Source organism: Cebus imitator, unplaced genomic scaffold, assembly GCF_001604975.1.
Source record: "Cebus imitator isolate Cc_AM_T3 unplaced genomic scaffold, Cebus_imitator-1.0 Scaffold96, whole genome shotgun sequence".
Lineage (NCBI taxonomy): Eukaryota > Metazoa > Chordata > Mammalia > Primates > Cebidae > Cebus > Cebus imitator.
Genome location: NW_016107411.1, coordinates 5,422,505 through 5,429,607, shown reverse-complemented (window position 1 = coordinate 5,429,607; position 7,103 = coordinate 5,422,505). Strand labels below are relative to the sequence as shown.

At 40.3% G+C, this 7,103-nt stretch overlaps 1 pseudogene; it reads right to left on the bottom strand.

The window, feature by feature from the left end:
• LOC108309672 overlaps window positions 1–850 on the bottom strand; it is a 2,519-nt pseudogene extending 1,669 nt beyond the window's left edge.
• Window positions 851–7,103: the final 6,253 nt, after the last annotated feature.

Below are 7,103 nucleotides of genomic sequence, written 5' to 3'. Positions count from 1 at the left end.
GCCCAGCTAATTTTTTTGTATTTTTAGTATAGAAGGGGTTTCACCATGTTGACCAGGATGGTCTTGATCTCTTGACCTCGTGATCCACCCGCCTCGGCCTCCCAAAGTGCTGGGATTACAGGCTTGAGCCACCGCGCCCGGCCTTGGCTGAAAAATATTCTAAGTTACTAGGTGTTCACCACGGTCACAGCAAAACCTAAATAATGCCTCGTAGAATCATTTCTTTGAGAAAAAGAAAAACATGGCTTCCTGCTAAACTACCAAAAATCATTAGAAGATAAGGAATCCTCCCAAATTGGGACACATTTACCTGTTATAAGAAGTCCTCTTAAATATGAGCCACTAAAATGTTAGAAAACCTCTCACAAAATACTACTTCAGAATAGTTGCTGTTCAGCAGTCCTTTCCAAGCACTGCCAGATGCTATGGCTGAGTCTACCTGTCACAGCCACAAAACCACAGCTTCATCACAGAGGGGAAAATTTACACTTTCCCTATATGGTCAGGGAACCTAATTTAAGTCACAAGAAAAAATTTGCATATTCATTAAAATTAGATGTAAGATTTTTCTTTTTCAATGGTGGGGGGGACTGTCAATATCTATTTTATGTCACTTTAGAGAAGACTATTCTTCACAACTGTAATTTTTATGCTGGTATGAAAATATCTATTTTGCATGAAAACAAGTAACCAAGTTCTATAATAAGCTTTTATACCTTGTACCAAAGCCTATTCTTATCCTTAAAGTGAAAAAAAAAAAAAAAAAAAAGAGAAGAGCAAACAATCCAAAAATAGCTGCCCATATCACCTATTCCCATGGAAAACCGTAAGAATTAGAATCTGCTCCCATACTTTGACTCAGTGTTGCCACAGTGCTGCATAGCACCTCCAGAAGTAGCCTCAAGTATGGCTGAGGGGTAGCCTGGGGCTCCTACGTAGTGTCAAGGCTGCTCTGGCAGTTGCTGCAGTAACACTGGTCTGCTGGGATCACAACAAAGGGCACAGAACAAGCAGCCTTCTGTCTGGAACCTGAATCCACAGGGGACCACCAGACTGGACCACTGCAGAGCCAGCTGCAGGGGGAGCTGGGAAATGCTGGGGAGCTGGAAGACATGGGGTGGGGGTGGTGCTGGGGGATGCAGGCACCCACAGGCCTCATAGGCCCATGCTGCCTTTTTCTTTTTTATTTTTACTTTATTTTTAGAGATGGCTTGTCATGTTGTCTAGGCTGGTCTTGAACTTCTAGCCTCCAGCGATCCTCCCATCTTCCTCAACTAATCTTGGCATTTCAACTTCCACACTTTCCCCCAACTAGAATAATTTCACAATTTCAAAATCCTATTCATCCTTCTCTGACTAAGCCTTTGTTAATGCCATAACTGAAAAGGCTCTTCCACCTTTAATTATCCTTACTACTTGTATAATACTGAATTACACAGTCTCACACATAAATTATGCAAAACATAATTTTGCAGGCATGTTTCTCATCTGAATTATATATACATTTGAGCTAAAACCTGTCTTAATCATCTTTATATGTCCACATAGGTAGAATGCAAGTAACAAGACACAACACTTAAGATACTTATGGGTTTTTTTCTTAGAAAAATGTCTCAAGTCATAGATACTTATGTTTTTTAATAAACTTTGAGATTTTCTTTTAAAAAGCCTTTAGACAATTAAAAAAAAAAAAAAGCCTGTAGCTGCTTATCTGATTCCTCATTTCAGGACTTCAGTAAATTGTATGAGAACATAATAAGAATTTCAGGCCCATATTTGCTGTCAGTGGCTAAGGGTAGGAGCATATACTAAGTAGGAGGCTACCACTGGAAAAAGTCTGGCAGTCAGGATACGACTTATTCTACAGGTGATACTAAGTAGCTGATTTAACACTTACACACATCATTTAATTTTTTTTTTTTTTGAGACAGTGCCTTACTCTGTTGTCTAAGCTGGAATGCAGTGGCACAATCCGGGCTCACTTCAAACCCCACCTTTGGGATTCAAGCAATTCTCCTGCCTCAGCCTCCTAAGTATCTGGGATTACAGGCATCCACCACCACACCAGGCTAATTTTTATATATTTAGTAGAGATGCAGTTTCACCATGTTGGCTGGGCTGGTCTTGAACTCCTGACCTCTAGTAATCTGCCGCCTCAGTCTCCCATGGTGCTAGGATTAGAGTATAAGACACTGCTCCCAGCCCATATCATTTAACATCTAAAGGCTATAGCTACTTCATCTAGAAAATGAGTTTAGATTAAATGACTTCCATATCTACCTCAGTTCTTAAAACAGAAATAAAACATATTATTTTATGGCCTCTGATATCAAAAGACTTTTTTAGAGCCATGTTAGGAAGGAGTAGTAAAAGCAACATTCATCAAGCTTCAGCTCTAATCCCTAACAAGGGCTCTGCTGCCAATCAGGTTAGAATCGCAAAACAAGTTAGGATACGATTAAGATCTCTAACAAAGTAACCCAACAAACCAAATACTTCAACTAACTCAAGTCATTAGTGTGCTATTTTAGAATAAGGGGGTAAGTCACAAAAAAACCATTAAGTTTCAGAAAACATACTCCATGGTAGGGGTCTGCAAACTGTGGCCCATCACCTACCTATTTGTATTAATAAAGTTTGATTGAGCACAGCCATGCCCATGTGTTTACTTGTTGTCTATGGATGTTCCTGCATTGCAAGACTGGAGCTGAGTAGCTGTGACAGAAAACATGGCCCTGCAGAGCCCAAATAATTAACTATTTGGCTCTTTGCAGAAAGTTTGCCAACTCCTGTCCTAGGGAACTATAAAAAATGCAATTGGTAATGGTTTTAAGAAGTTTTGGCTAATGTTCACGAAAGAATGCCCCAGAAACTATTAAATACTATATGTTTCAAAAGCATCAGGCTGGGAGTGGTGGCTCATGCCTGTCATCCCAAAACTCTGGGAGCCAGTGCAGGAGGATCACTTAAGCCCAGCAGTTTGAGACTAGCCTGGGAAACAGGCTGAGACTCTCTAAAAAAAAAAAAAAAAGTAAAAATAATTAGCCAGGTGTGGTGGTTCACACCTGTAGCCGTAGCTAACTCTCAAGGCTGAAGAGGAAGGATTGCTTGAACCCAAGAGGTTGAGGTTGCTGTAAGCCATGATCATACCACTGCACTACAGCCTGGGTGACAAGACTAAGAGGCTGTCTCAAAAAAAAAAATACTTAAAAAGCATCAGATAGGCTTGCTCTGCAAAGATCTTAGATTTTCATAGTCAGAAATACCTAGAATTGTTTGAAAACCCCCAGCCTTAGCTGAAAATGAAATTTGAGCCTACAAAGATGACAAAAGATCACAATATAAGCTGTGTGGTGTACAGTCTAGAACACAGTCTTAGTTTCCCACAATTTAGTTTCCCAAAGAAAGAAAAGACAGGAGAGGAATGCACTTTCACAAACTGGTGAATGGTGACACCCAATGATGACTATAACTTTCTCAAATAAGAGAAACTAAAATTAAGGAAAAAAAAAAAAAAAAAAAAAAAAAAACTGACCCAAAGGTTTTCCAAGATGGCCAAATAGAGGCAGCTCCAAGAATGCAGTTTGCAGCAAGAGAGATGCAGAAGTCGAGTGGTGTCCACAGTTCCAAATGAGGTACCAGGTTCATTTTGTGGGTCTGGTTGGACAGTGGTTATAAACCAAGAGGGTAAGGTGAGGCAGAGCGGGGCACTGCCACACGTGGGAGGTATGTGCAACTGACTGGAGGATCGGGGGCTCTCCCCCTCTGGGACTTTGGTTCGGATACTGTGCTTCACCCATGCCCTCCACAGCCCACAGAACAGGAGATCTTCACCATGCTGAAAAGCCCCAGCTAGCCACCTGAACAAGGATAAGCAGCAGCTCTGGCAGAGCCAGGGTTGAAGGCACAGATCTAGGTGGAAGCATTGGCTGACATCGAGAAAGCCTGTGGGATGGAGCTACCTGTGCCCCAGAAAGAAAGAGAACTGAAAGCAGGGAATCAGGCAATATGGCTGGGAGGATCTCTCCCACACAAAGCCCAGCAGGCTGAAGCCCTCTCACTTGAGAATATTGCAGCCAACACATCAGTTAGAGTGTAACCAGGAATGATTGAGCTTGGTGGGGGGAAGGGCAGCCACCATTGCAGAGGCAGCCTGAATCTTCCTGATTAAACAAAAGATGCAGGAAATCTAAGCAGCAGCTCTACTGAATCTGTGGCAGCCCAGCAGCACCTCTGCAGGCAGACAAAGGAAAGGCTGCCTCCCCAAGTAGCTACCTGAAATCAAAGCTAGATAAATCCAAGAAGATGGGAAGAAACCAGCAAAAAAGGATAAAACCATCAAAGACCAGAATACTTCGCACCCACCGAGGAACACAACTCCTCACCAGCAAGGGAACAAAACAGGATGGAGAATTAATTTGATGAACTGACAGAAGCAGGCTTCAGAAAGTGGGTAATAACAAACTTCTCTGAGCTAAAGGAACATGTTCTAAGCCAAGGCAAAGAAACTAAATACCTTGAAAAAAGGTTAGATGAAATGCTAACTAGAATAACAGGCTTAGAGAAGAACATAAACGACTTGATGGAGCTGAAAAACACTGCACAAGAACTTTGTGAAGCATACACAAGTTTCAAAAGCCAAATCGATCAAGTAGAAGAAAGGATATCAGAGACCGAAGATCAACTCAAGGAAATAAAATGAGAAGTCAAGAAAAGAGTGAAAAGAAATGAACAAAGCCTCCAAGAAATATGAGATTATGTGAAAATACCTAATCTATGCTTGATCAGTGTATCGGAAGATGACAGGCAGAATGAATCGAAGCCGGAAAACAGTCTCCAGGATATTTTCCAGGAGAACTTCCCCAACCTAGCAAGGCAGGGCAACATTCAAATACAGGAAATACAGAGAACACCACAAAGATGCTTCTCAAGAAGAGCAACCCCAAGGCACATAATGGTCAGATTCACCAGGGTTGAAATGAAGAAAAAAATGCTAAGGGCAGCCATAGAGAAAGGCCAGGTCACCCAAAAAGGGAAGCCCATCAGACTTACTGCAGATCTCTCAGCAGAAACCCTACAAGCCAGAAGAAAGTTGGGGCCAATATTCAACATCCTTAAATAAAAGAATTTTCTTTTTACTTAGAAGTGAGTTGGCTTTGCAGGCTCCCTTTTAGTTCCACATGAAGTTTAAGGTGTTTTTTTCCAGTTCTGTGAAGAAGGTCATTGGTAGCTTGATGGGGATAGCAGTGAATCTATAAATTACTTTGGCCAGGACAGCCATTTTCACAATATTGATTCTTCCTAACCATGAGCATGGAATGTTTTCCCATATGTCTGTGTCCTCTCTTATTTCCTTGAGCAGTGGTTTGTAGTTCTCCTTGAAGAGGTCCTTTACATCCTTTGTTAGTTGTATTCCTAGGTATTTTATTCTCTTTGTAGCAATTATGAATGGCAGTTCATTCTTGATTTGGCTCTCTTTAGGTCTGTTATTAGTGTATAGGAATGCTGGTGATTTTTGCACATTGATTTTGTATCCTGAGACTTTGCTGAAGTTGCTTATCAGTTTCAGGAGATTTTGGGCTGAGACAATGGGGTCTTCTAAATATACAATCATGTCGTCTGCAAATAGAGACTATTTGGCTTCCTTCTTTCCTAACTTAATACCCTTTATTTCTTTTTCTTGCCTGATTGCTCTGGCTAGAACTTCCAATATTATATTGAATAGCAGTGGTGAGAGAGGGCATCCTTGTCTAATGCCAAATTTCAAAGGGAATGCTTCCAGTTTTTGCTCATTCAGTATGATATTGGCTGTGGGTTTGTCGTAAATAACTTGTATTATTTTCAGATACATTCTGTCAGTACCTACTTTATTAAGAGTTTTTGCATCTATGTTCATCATGGATATTGGCCTGAAGTTTTCTTTTCTTGCTGTCTCTGCTGGTTTTTGGTGGCAAGATGATGTTGGTCTCATAAAATGATTTGGGAAGGATTCCCTGTTTTTGGATTGTTTGGAATAGTTTCAGAAGGAGTGGTACCAGCTCTTCTTTTTATGTCTGGTAGAATTCAGCTGTGAACTCATCTGGACCTGGGCTTTTTTTTGTTGGTAGGCTATTAATTGCTTCCTCAACTTTGGCCCTCATTATTGGTCTATTCAGAGTTTCGACTTCTTCCTGGTTTAGGCTTGGGAGGATGCATGTGTCCATGAATTTATCCATTTCTTCCAGGTTTACTGGTTTATGTGCATAGAGGTGTTTGTAGTAATCTCTGATGGTGGTTTGTGATTCTGTGGAATCTGTGGTGATATCCCCTTTATCATTTTTTATTGCATCTATTTGATTATTCTCTCTTTTCTTTTTTATTAATCTGGCTAGTGGTCTGTTTATTTTGTTGATCTTTTAAAAACACCAGCTCCTGGATTTATTGATTTTTTTGGGAGAAAAAAAAGAGGAAGCAAAGAACTTTCAATCTAGAATTTCATATCCAGCCAACCTAAGCTTCACAAGTGAAGAAGAAACAAAATCCTTTATGTACAAGCAATTGTTAAGAGAGTTCATCACTACCAGCTCTAATTCCTAACAAAAGCTCTGTTTTTTGAGGGCTTTGTCTTACAATAGCTCCTGAAGGAAGCACTAAGCATGGAAAGGAACAACCAGCACCAGCTACTGCAAAAAAGAACCAAATGGTAAAGACCAATGACGTAATAAAGAAATTACACCAACCAAAGGGCAAAACATCCAACCAGTAACAAAAGGGCAGGATCAAATTCACATATAACAATACTAAAGTTAAATGTAAATGGACTTAATGTCCCAATCTAAAGACACAGACTGGCAAACTGGATAAAATGTCTAGAATCATTGCTGTGCTGTATTCAGGAGATGCATTTCACATGCAAAGACACACACAGACTCAAAATAAAAAGATGGAAGAAAATTTACTAAGTAAATGGAGAGCAACAAAAGCAGGGGTTGCTATCCTAGTCTCTGATAAAACAGGCTTTAAACCAACAAAGATCAAAAGAGATAATGAAGGGCATTACATAATGGTAAAAGAATCAATACAACAAGAAGAGCTAACTATCCTAAATATATATGCTTCCCAAA